The following is an 18765-nucleotide window of genomic DNA, read 5'->3' as shown; positions in this document are numbered from 1 at the left end:
AGAAATGCAGTACATTCAGAATATTTGTGTCTATCCTAGTCTAGTTTACATCCAGGAACTGTTACCTAATCCCTGACACACTTCTATTTAGCTTATCATGCTCTCCATCATTAGTGTATTTCCTGCACCACTACAAATCCTTCCTTGTTTGACTTTAGCTGATTTATTATCCTGTTCTTTTTTATCTTTTTTTGTTAGTCTGTTAACATTCCAGCTTAACATCTGCATATACTCATAGCAAGACGTTGTCCTGTTCGATTCTCAGCTAGAGCGTCTTCTGTGTGGAGGCATATGTGAATGGGGTGTGCCTTCATTGAAGGTTGTGCGTCAGGGCTGGTAACCCAGTACATAAAAATCCACTACCAATCATTAGCGGACCAGAGTTCCGCTGTGGCGACCCCTAACCGGGAAAAGCCGAAAGACACAAACAAACCCATTATAACTTTCCAACATCTGTTCACACACTTCACTCCTTCTATCCTTTTCCCCTGAACATTTCTTAATCTCTCTAAGACTTTCTTAACCAGCAGGTACTTTACTTCAACTGCTTCAGCCTCTTCTTAATTTCATAAATAGAGTTTTCTGTACCAAAGTCCATACCTACAGAGCAGAACTTCTCTTTGTGAAGCACCCTACTGTACTTCCCCTTTTCTAGTTCACTTTTAATGCCCAATACATTGTGCTTAAAATAGCTAATCCCTTCTGACTATCTCTAAGTCTACATCACAATCTCCAAAGGCGGGGGTAATTTCCCCTATATGAGTGCTGTCATCCTGTGCCAACTTGATCTGCATTGAAGATGGCTGCAGCATAAATTACCATTGAGATAGTGGTTTCCAGTTCAGAGATATCTGACTCAACTTCCATCATCTTCCACCATTACTAGAATAGACCTGACAACTTCTTAGTATTTTGAATTAATTTAAAATAGCAGCAGTGTCACCCACAATTTCCAAAGTGTATGTTAGATCCTCCTCTATTTGTCTGATGTCCCAGTAGAATAGCTCCTTCCCTAGTGTAGATTTGTATATCTGCTTTATGTGTTAATATTTCTCTTTAAACTTAATTATCTCCCTCATGATCCTCTTGTTTGCCCTACACAACTTTCTTTGTCCACTGTTTCATGCTTACACCACGCTTATTTTTCCTTAAGTGTTGACTGTTGTGTATCCCATCACCTACTGTACAAGTCTGACACAATCCAAAGTCAAATAGCTGGCATCCCAAGTAATGTAACTATTTAATAGTACCATCCCAGTGAGTGAAGACACATTCTAACATTGGCCGGAGTCATTCCTCCCATAATCACTACTACAGTTTACTTGTAACTCTCATTTTACTATGCCTCATTCTAGAGGCAAAAGATAAAACATGTTAAGGTCACATAGGGGCAACCATCTTAACCCTCATGCAAGATAATAGAGTAAGCAGGGTTAGCACAAAATTGAGCCCAGAGACATTTTACATCACACCTACTTATTCAAAAATATAATAGACAAAAAAAATTATGAGCATCGTCCCATTTTACTTTGGCTTGTTCTTTAAGTTCACCATTGGACTGCACCAAGTATCTTTTGTGCTCTCTAATATGCCACAGTGGCAGAGGAATTTAATTATTTCTTTGCCTGTATTGAGGTGGAAACAAGAGAAACAGTCATGCCTAGGCATCAGCAGGTAGACCACAGCAGTCTCACACCACCTATACCAGCCTCCTACAACCACACATTTACAGTACAAGAGCATGATGTAAGACGTGTGCTCAAAGCGGTTAATCTAAGAAAGGCTGCTGGGGTGATGGAGTGATGGGATGGAACAGCTCTGTGGGGTCTTCACAAAGATGTTCAACCTGTCTCTGTCTAAGTCTACTATTTCATCTTGTCTGAAGTCAACTACGATCATTCCACTGCCAAAGAAACCTGTCATCAGTAGTCTCAATGATTACCATCCATTGGCATTTACTCCAGTCATTATAAAGTGTTTTGAACAACTGGTTCTATGACACTTCAAGGACAGTCTCCCAGTTATCTCAGATACACACCAGTATGCTTACAGAGCAAATAGGTCTATGGAAGATGCCATCTCCACTGCCTTACATGGTGCACTTTGTCATATTGCTCAGCAGGGGAGCTATGTGAGGATGCTCTTTGTAGACTTTATTTCAGCTTTTAACACTGTTATCTCAGATAGACTGGCCACTAAACTCACTGGCCTAGGACTTTCAGAACCTACATGCCGTTGGATTAAAAACGTTTTGAGTAACCGTCCTCAGATGGTTAGACTTGGCATATACCTATCCTCCACTCTCAGGCTAAATACTGGTGACCCACAAGGCTGTGTGCTGAGCCCCTTTTACACCCATGACTGTGTCCCCTCTCATTCTACTAATACCATCATTAGGTTTGCAGACAACCCCACAGTAGTTGGACTTATTTCAGGAGGAGGCATGGCAGCATATAAAGATGAAGTTCAAAGACTGGCTGCATGATGTACTGAGAACAACCTTGCCCTGAACTCTATGAAAACAAAATAACTCATAATAAATTTCCATGACAAAGGGCAAATTATTATCACAAGGATAAAAATTCAAATGGAGATATCCCAGGGTGATGGTTCATCACTATAATTTAGGCTAGTCTTTCAGTATGGCTCTCTCTCAGATGATACAGGAATGACATTTAGTCTTGACAAATGTGCAAAAGCAGCATTTAAAACAGGAAAGCTGCAGCACCAAGAAAATATCATCCTGGTTCAGGAATATGATATAAAAGAACTTGAGCAGGAAAGAATGTATAAATATTTGGGAACAGATGAAAGCTGAACAATAAACCATGAGCAAATATAAATAAAGTTCAATAGGGAATACTTTAGAAGACTAAAACTGATACTGAAAACTGACTTGATATCTAGGGATAAAGTCCAAGCTATAAATCAATTTGTCTTCCTGTTCTAACTTACAATTTTGGGATGATCGATTGGCCCTCAAAAGTAAAAAAAAAAAAAAAAAACACCACCAGTTCCTGCAGAATATAAAATAGGAAGTCTACAATCTAGCATCAAACAGTTTTATTCTGCTTTCATCAATAGACATCTTCGGAATACTCAGTAACATTACCCCATCATTCTTATATACACACACACTAAAGCTGTTAAACAATTAAACGATTAAGTAATGAAACTCCATTAAAAATTTAAAAACACAGAATACATTTCACTAAAAGCAAATTAGACTTTTTAAACCTTTAATCTTTTTGCTTTTAAAAACATTTTATGTTTATGTTTTCATTCCTTCCTGGATGTTGATTAGCACCTAATCTAATTTGCCATTTTACTAAGGTTTCTAATTTATTTTTGTAGTTACCTCTCCTTAGGTACAGAAGTAAAGATTCTAAAACAGAAAACAAAAATTTCTTATAAGCACTAAAGGAAATTGAATGTTTGTACAAAGCACTACTGGGACCTTTGACCTTAATGTTATACAAATGTTCTTTGATACATTTGTCCAGGCTTCTTGTGGAAATGCCTACATTTATTATGGTGATATATGCTTAACATTATAGAAAAAATTTTTGTGGGAAGAGCTGCAGTACTTTTAATAACCACTGGATGGCAATGCATGTCATAGGTTTTAACAGACATTTATTAGTTTTATCGGTTTTAAAATGTGGAATTTTTAATTATTTTAATCAATTGTTGCTGCTATAAGTTATAAGGAATGTATTTTTAAGCACAATCCTTTGTCAAAAACAAATGTTTTAACTATTGAGAAGTAATAGTGTTATGGTGTTTTTTAAAATTCATTTAATGTTTTATGGATATCATTTTTACATAAACATATCCATTGCCCTTTTAAATTTTAAATGAATGTGATTTAATTAATTAGGCAATTTATTTTATTAGAGAAGATATATAAATGGTTGTTGGAATGCCTAACATTATCTGATGAAGTGCGGTGTGGAATACGAAAACGCAGTACCTGGAATAGCGTTAATGCAGTTTTGGATTTGTGCTTATTTATTGTGGTGGTTTTAGCGTGTGGAGTCATTAAAATCCTTGGACACTTCAACTTTTGCCTGTTTTTCTCCTTTTTGAGGATTTATTGGTTTTGGTTCATTTTTTGTGAATTCGTAATTTATTTTTGTAGTTACCTCTCCTTAGGTACAGAAGTAAAGATTCTAAAACAGAAAACAAAAAATTCTTATAAGCACTAAAGGAAATTGAATGTTTGTACAAAGCACTACTGGGACCTTTGACCTTAATGTTATACAAATGTTCTTTGATACATTTGTCCAGACTTCTTGTGGAAATGCCTACATAGAAGCCTGGACATCCTGAACATAAAGCTATGTAGACTAAACCCCAAGACGTGCAGGAGTATCTCTCTTTCAAATAAATAGCAAAGTTAGCACTTTCAACATGAATATATTTAGTGACATAAATATACCAACAAATATTACATACCCCACAACTATACATTCCAATTTCTCTTCTCATTGGTTGTACTTCCATTAAGGAATCCTCCCATTCTAACAAAGTTTTAAAGCATCTCCTTTTACTACAAACAAAAACTGAGCTTAGATCCTACTACATCCCATATTTCACGATTCCTCTGCAGTATCTTCCAATTTTTGTAAATAATTTCTCTTATAGCAGAGGAATCTACAGTCATATCTTAACATAAAAGCAGGTTTTTGACTATATTCTCTTGTTTTCTTAAATACATTTACATTGTTTCCTTTCAAAATTGGTTTAAACACCACCTTCCTCTTATCGTATATTTCAAGGGCTACCCCATGTAGCCAATCACTATTATGACCTCTTTCTTTAAACATTTCCACTATGGTCGATATTTCATTTAAAAAAATAATTTTCTCTAGTGGTCATTCGAGAGGCATGAATTAACTGTCCCCTAGGTATGTTTTTCTTACTTTTGAAATGTAAATAATTATTGGAAGGATAAAAGGCTAGTTTACTATTTATTTCTCTCTTCTCAATATCCCATTCTAAACTTATATCTAAAAAATTTATAGTGTTACCAAACCCACTAATTTTAAATTTTAAATATTCAGAGGTACTATTAAGTTCAGTCATAAAGCCTCCTACATATTCTGTTTTTAAATTAATAATAAAATACAAATTGTTTACAAAGCGTTTGTACAAAATTATTTTTTTTAAAAAAGAACATTTCCTTAGTATTTCTTATTCCCACGAACCTAAAACTGGGCTTTTAGTTTGAGACCGTTTCTTCACTTTTGTGCTTTTGGTTTGCTGGCCCTCAAAAATATTGGATAGAATGGACAGAAAAACAATAAAAATGCTTCACACTTATCAAATGATATATAAAAATCAGTGTATATCAAGGTTATATTTTCCTCGGTCTGATGGAGGAATAAGCCTCGTCAAAATTGATTACTTGTATAGATCTGTAGTCGTGGGACTGTGACATATTTGCTAACCTCATCAGATCCAAAATAGTGAACGTTTCAAAACATGAGGAGAACATGTCTAAGATGACATCTTTGCTTAGTTTTACAGACGAATTTTGGTATCAAGATGGAAAGTAAATCAGACTAGAAGTAGACAAATATCAGACAGCAGCTGAATGTGCAAAAAAATAAAAGAAAGAATATAAGGAGAAGGATCAGATGGGAAGAATAATTATAGTGACAAATACATAGATTTCCTGGAACAACCTCATGTTGACCAACATTTGACACAGGAATGGTTAAGGAGTGGTGAATTGAAACCAAAAGATGAAAGACTAAGACTGACAGCCTAGGATAGAGGACTACATGCACACTGGTTTACAAAATGTATTGAAAAAGTAGGGGAAACACATAAATGAAGATTCTGTAAAAAAGAACTGGAAACAGTCATACATCTTGTTGCTGGGTGTAATACACTCACGGCAGAGGACCATTATACTGAATGACTCAATAATGTGGTAAGATTGTTGTAGTGGGGATTGTGCAAACTCTACAATATAGAAGTAGCTAAGAAGCGTTGGAATCATGAACCAAAAAGTATTATAGAGAATGATGAAGTTTATATTGCATGGGATCACCATTGCCAACAGTTCAAAAATAGATGTGAGAAAACCAGATATTGTAGTCCATGAAAAAAAGACAAATGTAGCATTAATCACTGAAATTTCTGCAGTGATTATAGTGTTGTTCATACAGAGAGACACAAAGTCATAAAATATCAGGATTTGCAGGCATAAATGAGAGCTGTGTATTGCAACAATAACCTGAGAGTTTCAATAGTAGTAGGAGAAATGGGTCTAATAAAAAAGAATTGGTAGTTGTACATAGATATGCTGCCAATACCTGTAACCATGTATGAATTACAGAAGGAGGTAATTCTGAGAACATTGCAGGTGCTGATAAGTACACTCTTGGCTAACATCAAAGTCTGAAACAATACTAATTTCATGAACTCTAATCATACCCTGACTTAGGAATGATGTCCATTCCCCATCATGGTATTAGAAATCCAAAAGACTTAGAGAAATTAAACCAGGTTAAGTTGTCCTAGCAACTGCTTCATCTTTCATTGGGCCTCAGTTAGTTTAACATACGTCTCTGAAATCATTTTCACAGTCTGCAGTCTAAACCTTAAATGGCTGTTTTTTGACTGGGCCACTGATTCCTCATCAAAATGTTTTCACCCATTATCCAACTTTAAGCTCACCTGCAAACTATCTTCAATTAGTTAGTGTCTAACCTAAGTCCCCTGTTTATTTTCTATTGCATAAGATCTGCCTCTGATTTAAAAGCTAAATATTTAATAAAAAGGGGAAATACACCATTTCCACCCATTTTAGGAGATGATATTTCAATGTTCTGCTACTGGAGATCCCTCCAGTCGATCTCTTGATATTCAGGACCCAGCACCCAGGTCTGCACTGCAGGATACTGTAGTTTAAACCGCAATTGTTTCTCTTGGTACCTATTCTGCATTGGGTGGAATCCTACCCTTTGTTTGTGGGTAACCAATGAGAAGTCCATGTCCACTTATACACGGTAATCACTTTACATCAACTTTAGTCCAGGCTTTCAAAGTTTTGACAGCTCCATTTCTCATTGTTGGAAGTTTACAAAATGGATTGGGATCTGCCGCAGTTTTCTACCTCTCCACTTTGTGACTGCCAGCCAGTTCTTCTGCTCTGATCTGTTCCCATTGAGCAATCCTTTGCTTCATAAACGCAAATAGTTGGCCATTTCAGGTCCCTTAACTATGCTATTAACTTATTAAAACCAATGCGATGTGTATTGTCACATCTCTAGCAGTCTACACACATCTTGTATTCCAGAGCATTTTCTGAAAAATAAGTTTAAAAAGCAAAGATAAACAAATGTAAAGATTTTGTGAACAATAAAAGCTATTAAAAATTTACAAATGTCAATGTTATCAGAAAAGAAACATTCTTTACAGTGATAATAGTCAATGCACTCATTGTCTTTTTCTTAAATACTCTAATATATTATAATGCATACAAATCATTAATTATATTTTTTCTAAACTTTCATAAGCATATTTTCATATCTTGAAAACTATTCAGCCTACACATCTATTGTTAGAATGTTTTTGTTAACCATACATAATCTTTCACATGACAACAAGAAATTCCTCTATAACAGCATGTTTGAGATATTTACAGAAATATGAAAACATATATGGTTAGCGATACAAATAATATCAGATATCTGTCTAGATGTGCAACTTACAGTGCAAATATTAAAATATCTTAGCTTTTACCTAATGTTATGCAACAGCGTATGCCACTTGTTTTTTTAAGTATTAAGTACATATGATAATATTGCTTATTTTCATAATTACTAAAAAGCAACTATCAATATATCCTGCATAGTGTGATATAAATCATCATTTTCTATGAACTATTCTTTCTTCCACATTGGTGTTTCACACCATACACTTCAATAAAATGTAGATCTCTCAGTTATGAAAATCTGAACATAAATATGAGATTCTGAATAGTGAATTACAAACACAGCTTAATTTATCCACTGCAGAACATTGTAGACTAACAATCTTAGTGTTGTTTTGTTACTAAATCCTTGCCCTTTCTAATACTGCCTAGCTGTTAGGTCATTTAGTTAAATAAGCCAGACCTAAAAAAGATCTGTACACCATAAAAAGGTATGGGTGTGAACTGGAAGTAAACAAAAAAAGTATTTTAGGCTTGAGTGAGCACAGATTCGTCCTTCTAGACCTGTACACATAGTCTTCAAAAATAGAGCCTCTAACTGTGCCTTGGAGTCACATACACGTACATAATTGATTATACAACTACATTCAAACAACAATATGATATAGTATGTGGCCCAAGATGTGAGTTATACAGCTCTTTGAAAATATCTAAGCAGTTCATAATGAAATTTGCCCACTGAGACCACTTTTCTACTTCTTTTGTCTTAAAGGAGTACAACAGGTTTCTCTAATGTATTCCTCAACTTTACAGCCCTTTTCCTCCCTATTTACATTGTCCTCTGTAAAGAAACAACAATAAAGCATTTACAATTTTTATAATTCCCCGTACTTCTGTAACAGAAGCCTACCTTCTCATACTGTGATGGTTTCACTTACAAAATGATTCTCTCACGTTTGAATAAAGCTTGCTGGAGTCGCCCAATTACTGACATCATCGAGGCCAGGCAGTGCAGGTACTTTTTTTTTTTTTTTAATCAGTTCCCTCCCCCAAAGTGACATCACCACAGCCATCATATGATTCTAACTAAAATAATAAGACCCACCCATTCTGTGATGTCATGGCTCCCTTGTCCTTCCCCCAGCTTGAGTGCTGTTCATTTTATTCAGTAGTAGTGTAGTAACACCGATGTTTGGAAACACAGAAATTTGGTATGCATACTTGTACATTCTGCACGACAAATGATGCTTAGGTGGTGTATCACTTGCATAGTTCTCTGTTGTATTTGCAGCAGATACTGCTAGTGTGCAGTGCGGGAATAGAAAGATTAAAACATTACCCTGGTATCAGAGGTGGCAGTGCAACATATTCATAGTGGCTTAACATAAGAGTAGCTCTAAGCAAGCACCATGTGAAACCTGAACAAGCACCTAGAATTATTCAGTGCAGATTCCACACCTTAAGTCTGAAAATGAATTCACATACTCACATGAACAGGAGTAGCTGCGTATTGATGGCTAAAGGTGTATGGGCATGTCAGGTGGTTACTACACTGCAAAACTGGTATGTAATGGTGGAGATATTTGGAAGGCATGAGCAAACACACCAGTATATTAAAGCCATAGCACCAATTGAACTGGAGGCTGGCAAATAGATTTAGTAAGGGATTTTGTCCATGCACAAATATTTCAACAGTGATTCTTTGCAGTGGCATCCATTATCTGATTCAAGGTAAGTTAACCTTGATGGCCTTTATTTAAAAAAAAAATCAATAAACATTTACTTTGTTATAAGTGACTTCTGGACACAAGAAAAAGGAAGGGGAAAATATAACAATGTTATTTGTATGTACAAAGACAAATCCAGGGACACTGCAAAAGTTTTTTTTTTGCAAACCAACCAGTGGAGTAAAAACAAATCAAGGCAAACACTGCATACCAACACACTTTGCACGTGTAACTCTCAATTTTTAACAAGGTGGAAGCATGAAGTGATACCTTAACACTTAAATTAATAAAAATCTAAACTGGTTAATAGCATAAATGGTTTATTCTTTAGCTCCTTGGTGCAAGACCTTACTGGATGTGATTGCAGTCAAGTAAGGCCATGGCTATAGTGCAGCAAAAAAATGTCCCCTCTAACAAAGGAATGCTAGAGCAAAGATTAAATTACACGAGTCAAGCACCCTGCTGAGATCTGCCAATCAGTGGAATTACCAGGTCAAATTATCCTCAGGACTTTGACAGCTAGGGAAGCTAAGTTGTTATGGGGGAGGGGAGAAGTAAATGGACTATTATACCATGACCCCCCCAAAACGTGCACGCTGATTGGCCAGCGTGCACATTGTAAATCGAGTTATACTAAGGGAAAAAGGTCCGGTCGCCCAGACTTTTTTCCATTAGTATAACTCTACTTTTAAAACACTGTCTCGCTAAGTTAAATGGGTTTAACATAGCGAGACAGCTTTAAAATAAGCAACAGAGATCTCCGTTGCTTATTTTAAAGCTGTCTCGCTATGCTAAACCCATTTAATATAGCGAGACAGGTTTTAAAAAAAAAGCAACGGAGAAAGCAAGATCTCCGTTGCTTTTTTTACTGTTTCGCTATGTTAAATGGTTTTAACATAGCGAGACAGTTTTAAAATAAGCAACGGACATCTCCGTTGCTTATTTTAAAGTTGTCTCGCTATGTTAAACCCATTTAACATAGCGAAACAGTAAATAGCAACGGAGATCTTGCTTTCTCCGTTGTTTTTGCCCACAGCTCTGATGTACTGCGCAGGCGCGCAGTACATCAGAACTGCCGCGGATGCCAGACATCTGCGGAAGGGCAGTAAACAGGCATTATACTATGCCATTATTTAAGAAAAGAAATAGTTTCTTTTCTTAAATAATGTCATGGTATAATAGCAATAACCCACTTCTGGGTGTGGGTAATGCTGTATTTACCCACGGTTGGCTTTGTTTGGTCCCGAGGGCGAAGCCACGCCAACCGTGGGTAAATCCAGCATTACCCACACCCAGGCGTGGGTTATTGCTATAGAATTCATTGTCTCACAAATTAGTGCCATTTAAACTAAATTAGAAAAAAAGGCAGCAGTAAACAGTACTTTGAGGGTGTTCTGTGTCATTTGCACTGTTTCTGTTTTAAGTAGTCATCCAGCAGCAGGGAATGTTACTTACACTGTTCTATTTTACTCGATACTTTGTACGCATGCAACATCTATGAAATGACAGGAACTTTAGGCAAACGGAGGCCTGCATTATGTAACATTTTTGAGCCAATGATTTCTGGGATACTGGATGGCAACCTGATTTATCCAAACCACATCAATATGCCAGCCTCTAGGTGGTCAAAGTCTGGAATTACAAATAAAAATATTTAAAATCCTGTAAATAATCCCAGAGTGCTGTTAAAGTGTAGGAAACATCATGCCATGATGTTTTAAACATGTTTTTTGAGTCTGTGGGTGCGGTACTCCTTTAACAGAGGGTGAGGAAGTTGATAATACCACAGCACAAAGTGAGTTCATCAGTGTTGCTAAATCAGAGAAAATAGGAGCCAGAATTAATATCAAGATAATTAATCTAGGTTGCAAGGAGCAATGACCAAATTAAACAACATTCCCAAAAATAGCTGATTCTCATAACCACAATTCCTGGCCACAAGGCATTACGTGTAGCTTGTAAAATTTCTCTAAACTTGTCTAATTTAGTACAGTCCCAAAATATGTGCAACCAGTCTCCCAGCTCCCCACTAACATAGTGCCAGCACTCACTAGGATCATATGGAGACATCCTAAAGAGCTTGGCAGGTATATAGAAATATTTAAATTGGTATTACCAACCAAAAAATCTTAACTTCCGATACTTGGTGATATATCTTGGTAAAAATACCATCTTGTCTCACTGAATCTCACTTATTTGTAAACCTAATGAAAACTCCCATAACAATTTATATTTCAAAGGGCTGTTGTTCCAAGAGAAAATTAAGATTTTGTATGTGATACTTATGCCCCCCCCTCTTTGATATGAGGCAGTACCCTTCCCATCTATTAAAGAGGTGATCCATGTGGGTTCAGCAGTGTTCAGCAGTTTATTAACTCCAAGTTTCTCTATTAACTTTAAAGAGAGCTCTCTATGTTCTACCCCAGCAATGTGCCAATCCCTAAATATGTCCCATGCCATTATATGGGTTGCCCCTACCAACTGTTCCCAATAGAAAAGCCCATTGCATTGTTTAAGGACCCTGTTTACCCTATAGGACCAAAATCTCAAATTACCATTGTATTCAATGGGCAGTAAGTCTTTTATTTAATAATATGAAGAAGTAATCTTAAAGCCTTCTGTAACACTTCTAACTTAAGAAACGACCATTGATGATTGCTGCTCAAAATGGGAGTCCTTCTTGATAGATAATAAGTTGAAGAGGTTAGCTCATCTTTTTGCAAGGGTCTAGCAATTTACACCATAAAGCTTACTTATTGTGTTGTACTTGGTCGATAAATGTTTTTATTCTAGCAGCCAATGCATGCATTTCCAAGTCAGAAAGACCCAGCTCCCCCCCAATCTGGGGGCAAGGAAAGGAAAGCACAACTATAACAGGCTTCTTACCACCCCAAAGAAAGTATATGAGTTTAATTTTAACTTCTTCTTTGCAAAACTGGCCCAGGAGTGGAAGGTGAAATGACTGAGAGGCATAGATTACCAAGGGCAGAATATACTAGTAATCTTCTGAGTCGTGTCAAAACAAAAAAATCCTCCAGTGGACACAATATCTCTTAATTTACTGCAATATTTTGGAATAAGTGTTAGAAAGTGATATGTGAAGACAATGTCCAACCTGTATCCCAGGCATGTAAAATAGTTGCCATTGGTCAAAAAAGAGGTAACTTGTGATTAGTGCCACTGACTGAGTGTACTTTATTCTAATTACCTTGGTCTTATCTGAATGTATTTTATAACTAAAAATAAATCCAAATTGATGAAGTTCCTGAAATAAGATAGAGAAATGTTCCCCTGGCTTAAAAAAGTACACCAGGAATCATCCATGTACAAAGAAACTGAAAGTCAGCAACAGAAGAACTCCTCATCTTAATAGCCAGAGGCTCTAAATAAAGGGCAAACAACACAGGGAGAGATGGCACCCCTGTCTTGTATCCACTAAGCAGATATATGGTCTGACAAAAACTTATTTACTCTTAACTTACCTCTGCAACCTGCTTACATGACTCACAAAAGGGCCACCCACTTAAGGAGAAATCCTCAGTGTAATAATAGCTCCTACAGATAATCCTAGGGAAATGCAGTCAAACGCCTTTTTGACATCAAAACTAGCTAATAAAATTAGAAGCATTTGTAATGAGCAAAAATGTTTTGATGAGTGAATCAAAAGTGGTTTTACCACGAATGAAATCTGATTGATTGGGATGAATCAGACAGGGTAATAATCTAGTAAGCCTCTCAGATACTATCAATGTATATAATTTATAATCATAGTTTAGAACTGAAATTTGCCTGGTTTCAAGATGAATGATATAACTGCTTTTTTCCGTGCAGGAGGAGCCATCCAGAATGGCATTACAAATGTATGAAAAAATCACAGCAAATTTTTGGCCCCCATTAATATAATTCCAAAAGTAGACCATCGGTGCCGGAGTCTTTCCCAATGGCCCGTTTTATCAGCACTGATGAGATCTCCTGTGGTGTTTTGGGCTATTAACCACTCCTTTGCTTCTTATGGGAGGGGAGGAAATGTAAGGGACAAGAGGCAGTCCTTAACTGTCGTAGATGAAAACCTAAACCTGTTTTTTCTTGGCATATAGCTGGTTATAATGATCTGTTAAAATATGAGTACTATCCTTAAGGGAAACATATTCTGTCTTGGCCATTTGTTTAATAAATCTATTAGCCTCCTACCAAAGTAATCTTATGTCTAAGTGTTTAACATTAGAAGGGGATATATTAATTTTTTTTAAGTGTGGAAATTTAATCACTTGCATTGCCTTATACAAAAAAAAAGGTATCTGCTGCTTAAGAACCTGTAAGCTCTCATCTAAACCCAAGGATCCCTTTGACATCTCCTTCTGTATCTCTAGTAGCTGAGTTTGGAGGCTATAAAGCTTGCAGAACTTACCTGCTTCATTTCTATCTACATGCACTTTCAAGTAACCCATCAGATGCTCTTTAGAGCCCATACAATATTGAACAGTATCAGTATCACCTCTATTACCTACATAAGATACCAAGGTTTCCTTAAACAATTTATTTATGAATAAGTGTAATTATTCCTGATTAGATAAAATTGTGTTAAATCTCTATATAGATGTGTGTGTGTGTGTGTGTGTGTGTGTGTGTGTGTGTGTGTGTGTGTGTGTGTGTGTGTGTGTGTGTGTGTGTTGGGGGAGGGGGCACAGGCAAATGAAATGTTACTGTAATAGGAACATTATCAGACAGCAGTATGGATGTAATTAATAAGGAAGACAGGAGGCAATTAGATTCCCAAGAAATATATCCCCTATCTATTGTAGAAAGGCTCTTCAAACTATACTTCTAATAAGTATAGACCTGCATATAGTGGTTTATTGTAGTACGTAGGTGCCCCATAACAAACAGCTGAAGCTGCTTCTTAAGAAACTGTTTTCTGTGGCCAGCTGAGACTTGACTGGGTCCCATCACTGTTTTCCAGTCTCCGGTCCATAAAAACAGCTCTGACTGCAGGGACACCCACTCGCTAATAACAAATGCTAACTCCCTGGTTGCCATACCTAGAGCTAAATAAACATTAAGTCAGAGCAACTTCAGACTCAGAACATTGATCACCTATTGATGTGAACCTGATATCAAAAGGTACATCCTTTCTTATTAGGGTAATGCTACCACTACTGCAGCTGGGAGAGCAACAGGAAAAATAACATACAGAATATATCACCTTACAACCACAGTGTGCTCAGATTGTAATAAATGTGTCTCCCGCAAACAAATTATATTAGGGCGCACACTGCATATACATATTTAGAAATATTTGCCTTTTTATATTCATTCACGATTCCATTAACGTTCCAAGATAGGATCGCTGCTTTTAGTCATTTAGGCAGCCCAGCTACAGGTCATATTAGCTAACTGGAACAGGCAGTAGCATCCACAGATAACATTGCTTAAACAACAAAGATTAAATGAAGAATGTGATCGTACATAAGGAAATCTTTCAGCGAATGTTACCAAGACAACAGGGCCACAACTGTTTTATTTTAAAAACCTGTTTACATGTCAACATCTGCATAATATATTAACAGTGGCCAGTCCCAATAACTTCAGAAATTAAAGTATCACAGGTGGCTTTAGCACCCCTTGAAGGGTTTAAAATGAAGTATATGCAAACTCATCCCACTCCAAGATCTGTGTAGTCACCAGTTTCCAGTAATATGGGGGGTCCGACTGATAATAAACTCCCCTCCCCCAGCTCAACATGCCTACTGCAAGCACTATGAATGCATAAGAAAAATAACTTGAGCTTATATTATTAAAAGTTAGTGAGTCAAACTCTTTAAATGGAGAATCATTTATTTTTGTGTTGACTGAGTTGCAATGTGGGCTGCCTTCTGACACTCAAACCAATCTCCTTTTAAACATTGGAAAGGTGTCAGGTTGACATCTTGGACCTGAGTTCTCCTTAGCAGGAAGTAAGCTCATTGATTATAAGTGCTCTTCAGTGGTGACATTACTACAGGATTGCTTCAGTTTCACACAAGCCTCTTCAGCCGATAGGAAAGTGACTGAGTCTCCTGAAAGAAAGACGTGCAGAGTTGCTGGGTAAAGCAAACTGCATGATGAGCAATACACATAGCAGGACAGAACTAATCTCTCTTCAGATGAGTTTCTGCAGAATAATATTGTGCCATGTAAAATGTAACACCATTCATGGTTAAAACTTTCCCTGGTATCCAAAGTTTGTTCTATACCTTCTCCTTCTGAGTGTAGTTCAGAAATCTGCAAACAATCGGTCTCGAGCACTAGGATCTGGCATAAGGAGGGAAGGGTATCCTATAAGGTCTCTCAGGAACTTTGTCCATGGAAGATAACTCAGACCACTCAGCTGGCTTAGACTCAGTAACAGCTGTACAATCATTCCCCTCCACAGTTTTTGAGATTATTCTTCCTACCATGATCTTCTTTTTCAATCAGTTTATTCTCTAGCAACCTTTTCTTAGATTCATCCTGCTGTAAGCCCTGTTGTCAGTCCTTAATGTCCACTTATTTGTCACTCACTTGATCAGAGTGCTCTGGGTTTGTTGTTTCAATATCTAGTTTCAATATCTTGAATCCGAGCATCAATGTTTGAAAAGTCCTACAAGGAGGTATTTATTTTTTGCAGTTCAGCCATACCATATCAAAATGCTTGTTGTTTCTTTCCATAGTTAATGAGTCAACAGAGGCTGCAGCAAAGCCATTTCCTCTGGTCAGTCCTTAGACCATTCCAGCACTTGGTCTCAGTGAAGGGAGGGAGGCAGATTTTGATCTTGCTTGAATGACTTTTAAGTCATCTGCCTTAAATACAGTAGTTAAACTGCTAGAGCTTTATTACTCACTAAATGTGATTTATTTGCTTGCTAATAACTTTGTAAAATCTCTTATTTAAAGAGCAAGAGAAAGGAGTGATAAAACTATGCTATCTACACACTGGTGATGTCATGGGAATCTACATATTTAAACCTTTTTGAATTTTTGAAATGTGAAACTTCCCTTACAATAATGCATAACTGTGCCATTGCAACAGCTGTGACTTGTAATCGTGGCATTTAACCAACTCAGTCAAAATATAATTGAGAGTTCCTTGTAGAAACAAGTTCAATATACTGTCCAGTGAGTCTGGTCATATTGCCACAAGCATTACTACTCGTCCACTTTGGTTCAGTAACATAAGGAAGTAAACCACAGGCTCTTTGGCAAACAAATTCAACATAGAAGTCTCCTTTCATGCTCATCATTGAAATGACTTTTACACAGTTATTAGTCATCCATGAACCTTTTTCATTGTAGAAATATTGATACCTCAAAAACCAATAAGTGACCAATTGCAATATTTTCATCTATTAGATATCGATCTAATAACAGATCGCCTGCAACACCACCTCACGTTCTTCTTGTTTAGGCAGCAATTTCACAATCATTGATGCTCATCATATTGATAAATGCTTTTTATTACCAAAATACACTGAATGAAAGCTCTGAGCTGCTAAAGAACTGCGTACTGTAGTTCAGTGTACAGGCCTATTTCTTTCACCTCCCTTTACCTACTCCTAGGCTCACCATGAAAAAAGAAAATTGTATCTAGTAGTGTTACCTGGTCAATACATGAATGAAATAAAACAAAAAAATTACTAAAAACACACACACACACACACACACACACACACACACACACACACACACACACACACACACACCCACACTAATTGAATTACTTTAATCTGGCAGAACAGCTGAAAGGAATGATCATGTTTATGAAGCACCATGAGACTTCTGTCAGAGTTCACCTACTTGACATCAGGGCTAACCTGTTCTGTGATATCTTCAGGACACTATAAAACCCCAAACCAAACCAAACCAAACCAAACCAAAACAAAACAAAACATATAAAAAATGAGTAAAAAATAAGGAAAAAGAGGTCAAACATTTTTTTAGCAGTGGAATTCGTCCTAGTAGCCATAAAAGGGGAAAGGAGAAGCAATGAAGTAGCTAGGCCAGTTTTTAAAGGGCAAAAACACACATAAGTCCCCAACCAATCATTTTTCAACTGGACCAAGACACTTGGCATGAGACTAACGGGGTTGTCTGGGTGAGGCCTGTTCCAAGGCCTATCGCGTTTTATGAGGATTCGGTGGTACAAATGCATTGGAGACATCACAGTTGCCTCAAGAAGTGACAGATGTGAAAAAAGTAATGGCTATGGGCTGGGTATTTTAAGTATGAGGAAATAAAATGCAGTGCGTTTTATCTGAAATGAGTATTAATCCATATCACTGAAAAATGAACATACTTTCATAATAACTGTTTTATTTGCATAACATTAAGCTATGTTTGACCAAGTAAAAATTGGTTTATTAACAGTTTATGCCACAGTGAAGTTATTAAAAAAAGAATAAGTAGCATTTTGTATGTTATGCAAACATTGAAATAATGTATAATTATTGCAGTTTCCACAATACAAATTGACTGTGCATGCTTAACATTAATGTGCCTAATAAATTCTTTGAGGCTGAATCCCTCATTTCTGGTAACAGTATATGAATGGAGTCAGGAAACTGTTGCCAGAGCAACCATGATGATCCAGCAGGCTAGAAATAGGTGGCACTTTCTACGAAAACCAGATTTACTCATCTGTCAAAGGAAAAGTTTATAGCAGAGGAGCATAAGAATGAAGGGTAAATGTGACAAGGCCAACATAAAAGTGGGTAACTGTAGTGGGGTAACTACAGTGCCTAAGCAGGAGATAAGGAGCAGGGAAGAAGAAGAAAGAAAAGGACAAATGAGATTCTCTTTACTTCTGGTGGAAATTCAGATTAAGAACATTTCTTCACCTAACCATCAAGAATCAAGAGGGCGAAAATGTATAGGACAAACAGACAGAACAATTGGTACCCAGAATAAACAAGAAAATTAGGCCTGAGACAACTAAATATAAGAGTACAGAAAAGATGATGGGAGGGTGGTGTTGGAAGTAACTAGCTACAAATGGTCATTACATAACAGCTTGGATCAATGTTTATTATTAAAAATAGTTACTCACCTATGAGGCTAGGGGGTCACTAATAGTCCATTTAATGATGGGATGAGGGATGGAGTCTTTGTTGCACAGTTTAGACACTGAGCCAGCAACTTGAATAATTAAAGTTGTAGTGAGGTATTTAATTAGAAAGCCTGAACAATTATTCTCCCTGCATATTTGCATGCAGACACCAGCATCTCTCAGCATGGTAAGCAAAGAGAAGGCTCCTATAGCTGACACAGCTATTAAAAATCACATAGTAAGGGCCAGATAGGTTTTATGTTCCTAAATGTCAGTGGATATCTACACCATACAAATGGAAGACTATC

This window comes from Protopterus annectens, chromosome 5.part0, assembly GCF_019279795.1.
Source record: "Protopterus annectens isolate FY-2018-M chromosome 5.part0, PAN1.0, whole genome shotgun sequence".
Taxonomy (NCBI): Eukaryota; Metazoa; Chordata; order Ceratodontiformes; family Protopteridae; genus Protopterus; species Protopterus annectens.
Note: the sequence above shows the minus strand (reverse complement) of the source record.